General features: G+C 42.2%; 1 long non-coding RNA gene across 1 annotated transcript in view; it reads left to right on the top strand.

Moving 5' to 3' along the window:
- Nucleotides 1–15816, top strand: part of LOC148108428 (uncharacterized) — a 35807-nt gene that overhangs the window by 2707 nt on the left and 17284 nt on the right. Inside the window, exon 2 of the long non-coding RNA XR_015727905.1 lies at nucleotides 5652–5735. This is a non-coding gene — a long non-coding RNA (uncharacterized LOC148108428). The remainder of the gene's footprint in view (nucleotides 1–5651; nucleotides 5736–15816) is intronic.

The following is a 15816-nucleotide window of genomic DNA, read 5'->3' as shown; positions in this document are numbered from 1 at the left end:
GAGCGATCTTCTTGGCTTAATTTCCTTTTTTTTTTTTTTTAAAGATTATTTATTTATTTATTTAACAGAGATAGACAGCCAGCGAGAGAGGGAACACAAGCAGGGGGGGAGTGGGAGAGAAAGAAGCAGGCTCCCAGCGGAAGAGCCCGATGTGGGACTCGATCCCGGTACTCCGGAATCACACCCTGAGCCGAAGGCAGACGCCTAACGACTGCACTACCCAGGTGCCCCTTAATTTCCTTTTTCTAAAAAAAAGATTTTATGTATTTATTTGAGAGAGAGAGGGAACATGAGCGGGGTAGAGGGAGAGGGAGAAGCAGGCTCCCTGATGAGCAGAGAGCCCGACATGGGACTCTATCCCAGGACCCTGAGATCATGATCTGAGCCAAAGGCTCAGGTTCAACCAACCCAGGTGCCCCTTGGCTTAATTTCCTATTGCTTGATGACCAAAAGTCTTGGATTAGAGATTTACTCAACATATTAAGGGACCTACTGTGTGTCAGGCATTGTTCTAGGTATTAGAGATACAGGAGTAAACAGACAAAACTGGTGAATTATGTAATATTTAAATAATTTGGGGGTCGCCTGGGTGGCTCACTCATTAAGCATCTGCCTTTGGCTCAGGGCATGATCCCAGGGTCCTGGGATCGAGCCCCGCATCGGGCTCCTCTGCTGGGAGTCTGCTCCTTCCTCTCCCACTCCCCTTGCTGTGCTCCCTCTCTCGCTGGCTGTCTTTCTCTCTGTCAAATAAATAAATAAAATCTTTAAAAAAAATTTTTTTAAATAAATAATTTTGGTCTCTTTAAAAAGGGCAGATTACCTTAGAAATAGTAATACATTACTTGTATTTTTGTGTAAATGTAAAACCTATTCCTGGTCTCAGCTTTTAGAATAGATCTCTAGAGAGGGAAAGGAAAAGTCCAAACCAAACAATACTGCTGTTTTCCATCATGCTCCATATCCAAGTTGCCCTTATCTTTCTTAATGCCCTCTGCCATCATTTTAAGGCTACACATGCCCTTTTTGCCAGGACACCATACACTTGTGCAGTTTGTTGATTGTATCGTGGTGCCTTGCAGAGGAGGTGGGTAGGCATTGAATTCTAGCACCTACCTTCACCCTCTAAGACATGTGTTTTGCATCCATCCTTTTTCTAATTTGAACACAGTACTATAGGGCCACCGTGGCTGTCTTTGTTCTTCAGAGTTCTCAGGCAACTAGCTGCCATCTGCCCTTGACATGTATTTTCATGTTATATTGAATAGCACGGCTCTGAATAGCAAGACAGGGAACACTGGGGGATGGGGAGAAGCCAAGGCTGAAGAAGGGAACCAGCAACCCCTATCAGCTTCCACAATTTCAAATAATATCTAGGTAATGAAAGCTAGCTGCGGCATGATGCCGTGTGAAATGTTCTGCGGCCAAGAGGAAGCAATGATAGAGCAACAAAACTGCCTTTTCAGTTTGAGCAAACTGAAAGAACTGTCAGCTCACAACAGGTTGCCTCAGTATTGCATTGCAGCTGAAGAACATGATACAGTCAGACCACATGGCTCAACCTTTTGGCCGAGCTCATTTGTAGGATTTGATATCAGGTGATTTGATATAGGATATATGTCCGGCTGAACCCTAGGGATGGCCTTGGGTATTAAAGTGTTTTCCTTTTCCCGTTGCTAACTTCTCTGTGGTCTGTTGACATTACGTCATATTGCAAACAATGAGTGGTGGAGACTGCAGTGTCAGGATGTAGTGACCTGATTAGTCCGAACTCCTGCAGGGAAGACGTGCAGATAGATGAGCCCCAACAGGACCTGAAGAACCATGTCGTTTTGAAATCCTGGGTGGATGGGCCACGCCCTGAATACACCTTAAATTTCTTGTTGCTTTGAAGGTATCATCATTGCTCAACAACTCCCAGGATGGAGTTAATTAGTTCTTTGTGTGATTTGATTATAATAAAATGAGAGTTTAAATGTAACTTATTAAAATGCGCAAATGTGGGCATAATATAAATATATTTTAAAACTTGGAATTAATATCATATAAGAGCTTGGAAATGATCCAACTGCATTAACACCTTCTAAAATATAGTCTCAGAATCTAATAATAGTCAAGCAGTTAGATTCATGGCTTAACATATAGGCCTAAAGCAAATGAAACATATGAAGAAATATTACTTTGCACTACACAATTGATCATTTTGCTTATCGAGTAAAGATTCCTATGGTATTTATTAAATTAATTAATGATTATTATTTACAAAAGCCTTCAGAGAGTATTGCTTTCAATTTTATTGAAATCGAGAGCATTGCTTTTCAGTTTTTAAGGGGGGGGGGAAGAGATTAAGTAAAATATGCCACAAATCCTATACCTAACAAGGGTAAGAATTAAAGCAACTGTGGAACTTTACACACAGAACACACCTAGTAAAAATAGTTTACTACTATAAACTGATTGATGTAATTCCCTATCTGAGACAATAAATGTTGCATGTAATAGATTGTTTTCTGTTTGAGGACAGATATTGCTACATGTTGATATTCGCATTGCTAGTACCGTGTAATCAATCACGATGATTGAATGAGTCAATTAATGAATGAGTATGAGAGAAAACCCCTAAGAACTAACCTCGAAGCACTCTATTCTAATCCCTAAGCCCTCCCAGTTTCTCTGTTGCTCCATGCCTTCCCAGATTATTGATGCCTACATGAGCAATCAGGAAAAAGGAAGCAATCCAGATGGGAGGCTAGCTGTGGTCAGATGCCTCTGAAATGAAAAAAGTATTTGCAGATGTTTCAACAAGTGGAGGGGTAGGGCTGAGTCTAGGCCACAGGAAACAACTTCCACACCTTGGGGCTACTACAATAAAGGTATCATCACTCACCAGCACAAGGTTCTGTTGGAAACTTGAAAAGGCACTCAGGATTGGAATGCTGCATGAATCCAGACTTGCCTCAGGAATGCCACAAGTGATCAGAACTAAGTATAGAAATTAATGTGATTTGTAAAAATAGCAATAAGGATCATGGTTATCTGGGAATCAAATCCTTTCATCACTTTAGACAGAGCTAATGAAACTAGAAGAAACCATCATTGATTTTGAGAGTCTCCTTCTAAATTAGTTGGCCTTTGGCTTTTGGAGAGCAAAGTTCAAATTCCAGTTCCTGCCTGACAGGAAAATAAGTCAGACACAAAGTAGATAGATAGTCTTTTAGACTCCAAACTGAAATAGCAGTGCATAAAGAAGGTCTGAGTCTTGAAGAAACTTTTTTAGAGTTGCTGAATTCATTCACCTACTCTGTGATATTTTCCATTGTGCCTTTTGAGGCTGTTCACTGGATTTATGATATTTGCCTTTGTTAGCTAATCCCTTCAAATGTAAATAAGAAATTTTTAGACTTTTTAATGAAAAAGTGCTAAATTCTATTATGTTCTGTGCATGCCCTCTTCCAGAGCATATTAGCTTTCTAGCTGCACAGTGGATGATGGAGCACATGATCATAAGTACCAATTGCTTAATAAAATACTAATAAAACATAAAGGCACTGTAAAAAGTGCTTGGAGGGGCGCCTAGGTGGCTCAGTTGGTTAAGCAGCTGCCTTGGGCTCTTGGGGTCATCATGATCTTGGGGATTGAACCAGCAGGGAGCCTGCTTCTCCCTCTCCTTCCAGCTGGTGCTCTCTCACTATCTCTGTCTCTGTCTCTCTCTCTCTCAAATAAATAAAATCTTTAAAAAATAAAAAACAACAAAATAAAGTGCTCAGAGCTAGGCTCAGCCATCTATATTTTTGTGCCCTGGTTGTATTACTACGTGAGCCTGTTTTCTCATCTCTAATATGTAACAACCGGAGAATGGTTTTGTTTTTGGCTCAGTGAACAAGGAAGAGATTTTCTAAAACAAGGATCTGAATGCTTGGCAACATTGGATTTATTCCACAAAATCCTAAACTTTTAAATTGAGAAGAACTTATAGTAGCAATAGCTGTGGACACTTGACTAACAGAGAAAATGAAAGTTTTTTTAAAAAAATTATAAGGAATGAAATAAAATGCTGGCACTATTACTAAAATTGACCAGGATATTTGGGGGATAGAGAAAAATTAATTAACCCTAACATGATTAGGGATACATATGTTGCTATTCTTAGTGAGTTGCCTTTTGTGAATATTGGAATTCAAAATAGGAAGACTAAATGAGAATGCTGGCAGTAAACCCTGTTGTTATTGTTGTTGTTGTTGTTTAAAGATAAAAAAAAACAGGGGTGCCTGGGTGGCACAGCGGTTAAGCGTCTGCCTTCAGCTCAGGGCGTGATCCCGGCGTTATGGGATCGAGCCCCACATCAGGCTCCTCTGCTATGAGCCTGCTTCTTCCTCTCCCACTCCCCCTGCTTGTGTTCCCTCTCTCGCTGGCTGTCTCTATCTCTGTCGAATAAATAAATAAAATCTAAAATAAATAAGTAAATAAAGCTAAAAAACAGGTTTATCAGATTTGCAGAGATCCTTTATTATAGAATTAGATCATTAGAGCAAGGAAGAGATTTAAATGTCAAAATCAAATTCCTCATTTTATGGATGAGGAAGCAAATTCAGAGAGGAAAAATTAATTTATTTAAAAACAGTATTATTGTTGTTATCATCGTCATCATTAGAGGTGCTGTGCAAGGCACCTGTGTCTGTTCTGGGAATCCAGCAGTGAACAAGACAGATGTGGTCTCTTGCACTGAATCACTCAGTTAATGGAGGAGCTAGAACCAGAAATGAGTCTGTGGATTTCTAATTTAAAGCACTTCCATGAATCAAGTACTGACTCTAGACCAGGCCCTAAGTGTTTCACCTACATTAAGTCATGTAATCTTCACTAATTTACAGTAGGGTGCAGCATGTCTTCCCACTCTTGACGTCTCCTGCCCTGTGAAGGGAGCTTCATTACAATCCTGGCTTTTCTCCCTGCCTTATTTACTCCGCCCAAGGGGAGATAAAGTGACAGTTTGGAAAGAGTAACAATGCCTGAGTAGCCCAGTCCCTTCCCTTCTCTTTTCTCAGGACAGAGGTGTCTGAAGGTACGTCTGTCCTTTGCTCTTCTAGGCCCAAAGACAAACAGGGCAGAAGGAGGCCTCTTCAGGTCTTGTGAGTGGGGAAACAAGTTTCATAGTGGGGTTTCACATTAGGAAGCCCACTTTCCCAAAGATACTAGCTTTCTCATCAATAATCTCTGTGTGTATGCATGCAAGAGAGAAGCATTTTATAAAAATAAAAGAGCGAATAAGCCAGTGTGTCCTATCATATTCGAATCATCCAAAACCAGCCAAGTTCTATCCAGTGTGCATGTCTATGCCCCACATTCTGACCCCACCTGCCACAGCACTGAGGAAATAGTATCTTAAAATAATCTCGACATACCCTTCTGGGATCATATGCCCAAGCAGCGGAGCAGCTTTGCATGGTAGCCTGGACCTGCTGCAGATGGCACAGAAAATTAACCCTCGTACCTTCTAAATAGATTTGGCCCAAGTTTCCAAATTTCTAAAACTGGTGGGCTTTTTAGGAGACAAAGTGGTGAAATGAAAAGACCTTGGGATTTATAGAATTAGAAGCCCCAGACTTGAGTCCACCCTGAGTAAGTCTAACTTCGAACTTTTGTTTTTCCTCTAGAGAACAACACAGATTGCCCTAATGAGCTCACACGGCTGTTTGCGACCCAAAGAGGAAAACGTATGTGCAAGTGCTCTGTAAACGGTAAAGAACTATAAAAATGTTAGTTGTTTTACAGGCTTAAAGATACAAGCTCTAGATAACAGTTCTCATGTTTACTATGCATTTTACGCTTGACCGTATGCAAAGACGTTTGTACGGCTAGGTGGTTGATATTGGCCCAGGTGGTTATTATTTAAAGACTAAGAACCACTCCACCAACTAAGGTCTTCCCTCTCCCAACCAACGTTACTTACTTAGTGTAATTAAAAAATAAAAACCTCTCTTCTATTGCTGTCTACATTTTTGCCATTCATCTTTGCCATTAGGCAATAGCTCTCTCAGTGACATTCCTGTAAATTCTGAGCAGGTTTATAAAATACTTTTCCACTAGGAAGAAGCAGCAGCCCTTGTGAGAAGTGGGGTCAAGTTAGGGAGGATGGTAGAAAGCCTGAAGGCAGGTAAAAGGCATAGAAGAATCTGGGCTGTCAGTTTCAACCGAAAGTTCTGATAAAGAAACTGAGGAGGGAGTGGGGAAGGTAGCCAGGAGCAAAGGAACATTGTTTCAAAGTGGCACCTTTTCCATAAATTGTTTTAAGGTTTGCTCCCCCTCTGATCAGTCTAACCTATCTCAACCCGAAAGTCAGAAAAGATGGATTCCAACCCTGTGTGACCTTGAGTATGGAACTTTGCCTCCCTGGGTCTCATTTTCCTTATCAATGAAAACTTTGGATCAATATTCTCTAAAGTCATTTCTACAAAAAATATTTTGTAATTCCAGCAAAGAGCCTGTGAATTTCCTCCTCTTTCAACATTTAAGTCTTGCCTTCCTCCAGGGGAAAAATTTATCTTAGAAATGAGCAAAGAAGTAGGTGTGTGTCTGTGTGTCTGTCTGTATGACTACGTATTAGCATGTGTGTGTAGCCACCAGTGGTAAATTAGAACATCATAGGCCAGAGAGAAGCATTTCATGAAAATTAGAACAGAAATTAGGCAATTGTACACTATCTTACTTGAACCATTTTGCTTATAAGCAAAGAAACTCACAAAGAAGTTGTTCCAATTTTCATTGTATTCAGACACATTCATGGTTCAGTTAAAAAAAACTGTTGAGCCTTACAAATCACATTTGAAAGACAAAGAATACATACTGGTATTTAAAGTAGGCTCCGGCCTGAAAGCATACAGTCTTCTTGACAATTGCTCTAAGTCACCAAGAGAATAAATGAATAAAACATCTACAATAGTTGTTAAATTCTCAAAATGATACATTTTTCTCCTGAGTGTGCAGAACAGATTCTCCATGTTTTTCTGTATGGTGATAATTCTGTTCACTGCATAAGTAGGATGAAGCAAAAAGAATAAGAGAAGGAGGTCAGCTCTATGACCTCAGGCATTAAAAACAGAACAATTTAGGGAGAGGCACTCATTGATTCAGTATTAATCATTCTGAGAATCTGGTGGAATCAAAGGCATTCCCGTGTCTTTCATGTATTTTAATAAGCTATTAATAACTTTGGCATCTATTAAATAAAATTCCACTCTCAGAACCAACAAAGAGCTAGGAATACTATTGCCATGTTTCTTGTGTATATAGATGACCTAACTACTCTTCTCTATTAAACATGACTACTGCTTCCAGAGCTGAAGACTATAAGCATGAGTACAGGGCCAGAGATGGGAGACCAGAGAAAATCAAGAAGTTTGGAGAGGAAGGACGGTATGCAGGAAAGACCACAGTCTTTGAATTGAGACTTAGGCTTAAATCCTAGTTCCACCAAATCTAGGATTTATTTGATTTTTCTCACCCTGTAAAACAGGGCTGATATCTGCCTTACAGTTGTGAAAAATCATGATATTGCATATGAAGTAGGTAACAGGCACTCAGTACGCAGTAGGTGTTATCATTATTCCTTTGTTAATAATGTCTCAGTGGGGCAAATAGCTCTTCTTCCTGATTTAAATTTGAAATCATGCTCCTTCCAGGTCTTAACTCCTATAAACTATGCTGTTTCAGGAAAGTTATGTAATATTCCTAAGATTCCCTGGGAAAATAATGATGGTTTTTGGAATACAATGTATCTCCTGACATAGAAAGAAAGAAAGAAAGAAAGAAAGAAAGAAAGAAAGAAAGAAAGAAAAAGAAGGGGGGAAAGGAAGAGGAACAAAAGGAGAGGGATTAAAGAAAAACAATAAGAAGTCAAAAGAAGAAAATGAGAAGAAACAAAAAGAAAAGGGAAAGAGGAGACCTAGGTCTTTGTACCGGCATTTAGCCACATACAAGAGTTACTTAAGGGGCGCCTTCGTGGCTCAGTTGGTTAAGCATCCGCCTCTTGATTTCAGCTCAGGTCATGATCTTAGGGCCATGGGATCCAGCCCTGCATCAAGCCCCACAATGGGTTCCAAGCTCAGCGGGGACTCTGCTTGAGATTCTCTCTCCACTTCCCCCCTCTCTCTCTCTCTGTCTTTCTCTCCCCCCCCCCCCCAAGGCTTCTCTTGCTTGACTCACCCAACTGTAATGGTCCTTTGAGCTGAAATGCCTTTTTCTTAGACTTTTTCCAGACCGTCAAATTTCTACTCATCTTCAAGGCTCTCACTGAATCTCAGTGGAGGACCAACTATGTAAAGCATATACTATGTGCCCAATATCTTGCTAGGTGCTTTATGTGAGCTGCCTCATTAACAGTGGGGCGTAGTCCTGAAAGGGGGATATTATCAATCCTTTATACGAGGAGGCAATGAGGGACTAAGTCAATTAGCCAGAAAAAGAGTCAAGCCAGGAAAGGATCCCAGGACTGTAGGATCCAAAAGCCTTCGTTTTGTTCCTTTGCATCACAATGCATGTAACTCTGACCCTCTCCATCAGAATTGATGGGGGGGAGGGGCAGAGGAGAGAGAGAGAATCTTTTTTTTTTAAGATGTATTTATTTATTCATTCGAGAGAGCGAGAGAGCAAGCCTGCGCATGCCTGTGCATGCACGGGTGGGGGAGGGGCAGAGGGCGAGAGAATCCCAAGCAGACTCCCAGCTGCATGGGGAGACTGACAGGGGCTCTAGCCCATGCCCCTGAGTTCATAACCCTGCCACTTAACCAACTGAGCCACCCACATGCCCTTGGTTTGGGGGTTGTATTTTTTAAGGTTTTATTTTTTTAAGTAATCTCTACACCCAACATGGGACTTGAACTTCCAACCCTGAAATCAAGAGTCCTGTGCTTTACTGACTGAGCCAGCCAGGCACCTCTCACTCCATTTTGTTTTAATTTGTTACTTTTATTCTCTCTTCTGCCAACTCTATTCCATTTATTAAACATTTGTTAAGCATCATCTATGGTTAAAATACTGGATTATATTCAGGCTCTAAGGAGACTACAATTTTTTAAATTTTGTTTTGTTCTTAATTATTTCCTTGCTTTTTAAATTGTGGTAAAAAAACACATAACATAAAATTTACCATCTTAACCATTTTTAAGTGTACAGTTCAGTAATGTGAAATATATTCACATTTTATGCAGCTATAAATTATTCTGTTAATGTCTGTAATTCCTATAGTGCCTAGCACATGTTGCTGAATAATCAGGACTTTGCCACCCAATCCTAAAACTGCCAGTCCCCAAATCCCAATGCTCCTGAGTGCATCATGCCCGAAGGGATCCTAGGTGCCCTGTGGGCAAATATTGAGTTAATATTTCTTTTTTTTTTTTTAAAGATTTTATTTATTTATTCAACAGAGATAGAGACAGCCAGCGAGAGAGGGAACACAAGCGAGAGTGGGAGAGGAAGAAGCAGGCTCATAGCGGAGGAGCCTGATGTGGGGCTCGATCCCATAACGCCGGGATCACGCCCTGATCCAAAGGCAGACGCTTAACCCCTGTGCCACCCAGGCGCCCCTGAGTTAATATTTCTAAGCTTCTACCTAGGAGCTGTCATATATCCTAGAGCTTTAATTTTATTTACTCATTTTCAAAATAGGTCATAAACTCACATGGTTCAAAATTCAACAAGTATAAAAGAGTGTATAGTGAAAATGCTCCAATTCACTCCCCAGCCATCCAATTTCTCTCCCTGGAGGCAATCTTTATTATCTTTATTATTTTATGCATACACAAGTAAAACACACACTCATACACACATTCCCTCTGCCCTACCTTTTACACAAATTGTAGCAACCTGTTAATACTCTTTGGTACTTTGCTTTTTTCACTTACATACTGAAGGTCATTCCATTTAGTACATTCATATTTTACACTTTATGGATGTGCATAACTCACAAATGAGTTCCCTGCTGATCAACATTGAGTCATTTTAGGGGGCTAGTCTTTTTCTAGTAAAACACTACTGCAATGAATAGCCTCTACATGGAGCATTTTGCAAGTATGCAAGCATGTCTGTCTGATAAATTTGGGATTTATACTTGGGATTACTTGGTCAAGGGTGTGTACATTTGTGGTTTTAGGAGACATTGCTGGAGATTTTTCTATTATTACTTCCCCTCCCCACTCCCTAGCAGTTGAGAATTGTAGTGCAATGACAGGTGTTACTTACTGACAATGAAGTGTGAATTCAACATGTTAACAGTGTGGAGGCTGAAAAAAAAGAATCATTACCCACTGGCTTCTTTTGGTCAGGATTTCCAATTCATGATGGAATCTGCTTGACCAGGTTTGTCTTGTCTAGCCAAGCCTCCTCGAGGTCTCCTGGAGTCACTAGCCTAGGGTTATTTACCAGCCTTGGGTCACATGCTCAACTAGAATACAGGCTGGTGGCTCAGTATCAGCCCGAAGAGCCTGGGGCTGCCTCTTCAGTGGGGGCTGTGGACAGAACAGGATCCCTTTGGAAGGAGACTTGGCAGGCAAACACTGGGATTAGGATATCTATAGGGAGACTAGACTCTCAATTTTCCTAGGATGGCCCCAGGTTATGTCTGTTGTCTAGCATAATTACCAATTGTACTCCCTTTCCCACTCAAAAGTGTCCTAGTTTGGCCTATAACTTACTAACATTGCCTAAGGTAGGGCAGTGCTGTTCACACTGTATTGTAAGGAGCCCTTGGTATTGTAAGGGTGCCTGAGGAGAGACTCTCAGAGGGAAAGGGAGAGCCTAAGCAGGTGACATTTGCACCCCATTGCCACTGTCTGATGTGACTAAGAGGAGATTAGGCTTATAATAATGAACACATTTCTATCTAATAGGAGTTAGATGTTTCTCAAAACTTTTAAGTCAGATGGACTTGTCCCCTCTCTAATGACACATAAGTACTGTCAGGCATTTTCTCCACCAAAATAGATCACTGAAAATCTCTTGAGGCAGTAATCTCTTGACCTCAGTGATATAGCATGAATTTACCACTCGTTTGACAGTGCAGATGGGGCTAGGCCTTGAACTAATGGACCACTTGTGGCTTTTAACAAGAGCTTTCCCGAATGCACTTTTACTCCATGGGAGTCACAGCATGGAGTCTGGTCTAGGTGAGAGAATGGGCAAGAATGACATTCTGAGTTCAGTTCAAAGATGCTGCACTTTGATTTATTTCCAAAGCAGCATCCAAGCAGTGCAAAGGATAGACATGAGGTAAGGCAGACGCAGCTGCCCACTGCCTCCTTTATTCTTCACAGAGACACATAAATTTGGTGGTCTTGGCAGCTTGAAGAGAGTGAGATGTCTGGGAGGTCAGGGGAGCCCCGAAGTGCGGGCTCACTATCTTTCATACCTCCCGCCACATCAGCAACCAGAAACAATTTATGCTACCATATAAGGCCAAAATGTAGCTATCCAACGGGCTGCTTCCTTCAGGCTAATGTCCAGATTCCAGACCTTGAAATGGTTGCTGTGCCCAGCCCGGGGCAGTCTCTCCTTATCTACACCTGGGCGGCAGGGTGTAGGAGTTTTCCACTTATTTTGCAGGCCGGCTTGGCCTTGGTCTACCACAAACATATCTGAGCCTTTAAGTTCTCAAACAAACTCTTGGCCTTCTCCTGAATTAACACGGGCTAAAGGACATCTGTGTTGATTGTGATCCTTTAACCCCGTGGGCCATGCTTTCCATTTTGTTAATCACTTTGCCTCATCTCTCGCTGATGACTCTTGATTGCAAAAGCCCAGCTCTTCAATTGCTGCCTGATTCTCTTTGTCCTTCAGAACTGTTCCTCCTGTGAAACAGTTCATCCCTTACACACATGCAACTCTCATCGTTTTCTCCTCATTTAGAATGTTTATTCCCCCCACTTTTGTTTCCATCATAGCCATATGTGTCTTCTTACTAGCTCTTCCAACAGTCTCACGGCCTCTGTACTCTCTGGCCACACAGGAGCGGAGAGTGTTCATGAACTACCCCAAGTCTGTGCACAATCCCAGCAAACAGGGCCAGCGACTAAAAAGGGCCACCAACAACCGGCAATATCGTTAATCTGTGCCACACAGGACACATAAACATTTCCTCTGGAGCCCACTTTTATTCAACTCTATGGAAGTATACGGTTTTAAAGTTCTTAAAGAAAATAACTCATTTTCCTCATGCTCCCTGTTTCACTTCTTTTTGTCCTTTTCTCAACCTCTCAATCAAAGATGGTTTAAGATGGCTTGTAGAGTCCAAAGAAGCTGATGTGGCTTGAATGACAGGAAGAAAGTGGGTTGAGCAGCCAATAAAAACAGGGAGGCTGGAAAGTAAAAAGAGAAGAGAGGAGCAGATCACTACCAACTTGGATATTTTGGATGCCCATTAAGTTACAGTTTAATTTGTATCAGTTTGCAAAAACATATACAAGTCCAGCTCCTCTCTACTGGCCCCTCCCAACAAGGGAGGATGATTTTGCAGGAGAGGCTGTGCTAAGAGATTACACTTCCCACACACCAATATTATGTTTGGTTTTCTGACTTGCTTCGACTAATGAAACGTGAGTAGAAAGGGCATGTGACACTTTTAGCAGAAGCTTTAAAAACCATTGCATGGTTCTGCCATTGCTTTTGCCTCTGTTATAAAATGACCCGTGTGTCACAGGTGGGGATTGCTCCTTCAGTCCAAGTCCCAAAATAAAGATGACATGGATCAGAAGCTGATCTGTTACTAACATGAGTGAGAAAATAAATCAGAAAATAGCCTTAGTTGTTGTAAACCACTGAAGTAGAAGATTCATCTGTTATTGCAGCATAATGTAGCTTGACCTGACTGATAAAACCATTAATTCCAGAAAGCAGAGAGAAAGAGCAGCAGTAGGAATGTTTGGGGGGAGGTGGGGGGGAGTTGAAGGTTGTGCACAATGACACAGGAGACTTAGCAACCATTCGAACATCAGGAAGACCTCTGAGGGGAGCAATACCGGCTCTTACAAGAGGAGCCAGTGTCAGGGAAAACCTGCATGAGGATTCCTTCCGGAAATAGGAGGAGAGAAAAGGGACACAATTCAGAATGAATTAAAGAACAAAAGTACCTCATTCTTCGTTGTCTGTAGAGTAGAAATGAAATAGTATCTGAGGCTAGGACTAAGAGCAAAGCCAATACTTTTCCCTCCTCTGGGCCAAGTTTGACTCCTTGCAGTATGATCTTGGATGTAGTATGATTGAAAGCCCCAGATGGAATTCCTAAGGTACCCTACACACATCTCCATGAGGAAGATACTGTTTTAGAGAGCATACGGAAATTGTGGTCAGTTCAGGTCCTGCCACTGCCGGGGCCAATTCCTATGGTTAGTCAATCCAGGGAGGATGCAGGGGTCCCACCTAGGGAAACCAGGCCCTGGACTGGCCTAGAGATCAGAGGGAGGTGGTTTTAGGGTAATTTCCTACCTTTCTATATTCTTTGTCTTACCTGTGCTTTGGATTCAATTGATGTTGAAAGCCAGGATTATAATCTGCGCTCTGGAGCTGAGAGAAGTTATATTTAGAGGTAGGTTTTCCCCCCAGGATGAGAATGTTGTTTTCATTGTTCACACTGCTGCGGATATGGTTACCTGCGTCTGTACCAGGTACAGAGTATGTGGTCAGAGTCGCACGTACTGCCTAGGTCTCTGGGGTGCAGGAGGGCAGTGGCTCCTCTGATGTGTGGGCCTTGAGCATCAGCATCACCTGGAAACTTGTTAGAATGAAAATTCTTGGGCCTCATCCAAACCTCCTGAATTTAAAATCCTGGGAGTGGGGCCCAGCAATCTGTGCTTCAACAAGCCGTCCAGGGAATTCTGATACACACTTAAATTTGAGAACCACTGCATTGGGGGCATCTGTGAACAGCAAACACTCATCTCGTCCTCAAGCATGTCTTAGAGCCCCAGGCTAAGACAGGGTCAACTCCACACCCTCCTGCGAGCTTACTAAATGACGAGCCGCTCATTGCCAGCAGCACCTCCCTATGTTCACAGCACATCTCAAAGCAGAGAAGACGATGAGGAGGGTCCCGGCCTTCCTGTGGGGCTATATCGAGCACCTCCGCCAGCACCTCGTAGGCCAGTCCAGCTCAGGTCTAGGCCAGATTGGGAGCCAAGGACAAAGGAACCTTCACTGCTCTCATGTCTTCCCTTCACATAAGGGTCACATAAGACAAAAGAGGCTGCTGATGACATTAACCCTATGAGGTTGGTATTATCTCCATTTTACACACAGGAAGCCTGACAAGAGATTTAAAGAACTTGTCACCATCATAAAATTAGCAAGTGATGGCGTTGGGATTTAAATCCAGTCAGTCTAACTCCAGAGTCCACTGGGATTGTTTGCAACAGTCCCGGACGTGTACTTTGAGAGTCCTGCTCGGAAAAAATCAGTTTGATCGATTTGAAGCACATGTCCAAAGGGTTCTCTCATGTCAACTTGCTGTCACCAGTCATTTGCTTTCCAAACTGAGACAGCTAACCCGAACGTGAGTAGATGAAGGTATAATTCTAATTCCAAGATAGATGTATTGTTGTTTCTCTTAAAATATTTGCCTTTTAAACTTTTCTCCAAACGTAAGGGAAGGAGCTGCAATTGAACTCCAAGCTCTACACACGGCCGTCGGGGTATCCCATAGGCACCTCACTAGAACGCTTCATTCCAACCCATAGCCTGCCCCTCCCCTGGCCTCCCTCAGCTCAGCGAACACTCCACAGTGGTCAAGCCAAAATCTTGAGTCATTTCTTCTTCCTTCCTTCCCCCGTTCTCCTGTATCTATCTACTTGACCTCATCAGCAAGTCCTGGTAGTTCTACTTCCAAACTGTATTGCGAGTCTGTGCCCTTCTTCCCACCTCTACCGTACTGCCTAGGCCAAACCGTCATCCCCTCTCATGGACTACTGTGTTCGCCTCCCAGTCAGACTTCCTGTACTTACCATCTCACCTCCTCAAATCCATCCTGCACGGATATTCGGAATGACCTTTTTAGAGTACACCTGCTATCCTTCATTTGATTATTAAACTCGTGTGGTTGTTTTCTGTTATAAATGGTCACATTCACAGTTCCTATAGTTGTTCTTTTAAGTTTATTTCTGAATCCTAAGTAGAAAATAAACTACCCCAGGGAAAGCAAAAAATAAATATCAAAAAAATAAATAAATACAATACAATACAATACACTGGCTATGTCACTCCCCTGTTTAAGTCCTCAAGTGGTTCCTCATTACATTTAGAGTAAGATTCAAATTCCTTCCCAGGGCCCACAGAGGCGCCAGAGGATCCAGACGCTGCCTAGTCCCTGGCCTCACTTCCTCCACTCACCCTGGCTCACCTCTCCACACTCCCTCTGGCCTTCTCTCTGGTCTTCAGCAGACAGCTTGGCTCATTGCTGCCACAGGGTAGCCGTGCTATTCCCTCTACCCCCCGCTTCTTTCTTGGGATCTTGAATTGACTATCCAAGATATTATCTGTCAGTTCTCTGAACAAATGCATTTCCTAAGAAAAATTTTCTCTAACCACTTTTTTTTTAAAGATTTATTTATTTTACAGGGGGAGGGGCAGAGGGAGAGAGAATCTCAAGCAGTCTCCACACTGAGCATGGAGCCTGATGCAGGGCTCGATCTCATGACCCTGAGATCACAACCTGAGCCGAAACCTGGAGTTGTATGCTTAACACCCCTCAACGACCACTTTTTTAAAACTCGTATATGCCTACCACATCATAGTACCCATTTATTGCCTTCCTAGTGAGGGGATCAGAACATGCAGCCC

This window comes from Ursus americanus, chromosome 20 (genome assembly GCF_024610735.1).
Source record: "Ursus americanus isolate L20-20 chromosome 20, mUrsAme1.1.p, whole genome shotgun sequence".
In the NCBI taxonomy this organism is placed as follows: Eukaryota; Metazoa; Chordata; class Mammalia; order Carnivora; family Ursidae; genus Ursus; species Ursus americanus.
The sequence above is the reverse complement of the archived record's forward strand: the minus strand, read 5'-3'. Positions and strand labels throughout refer to the sequence as shown.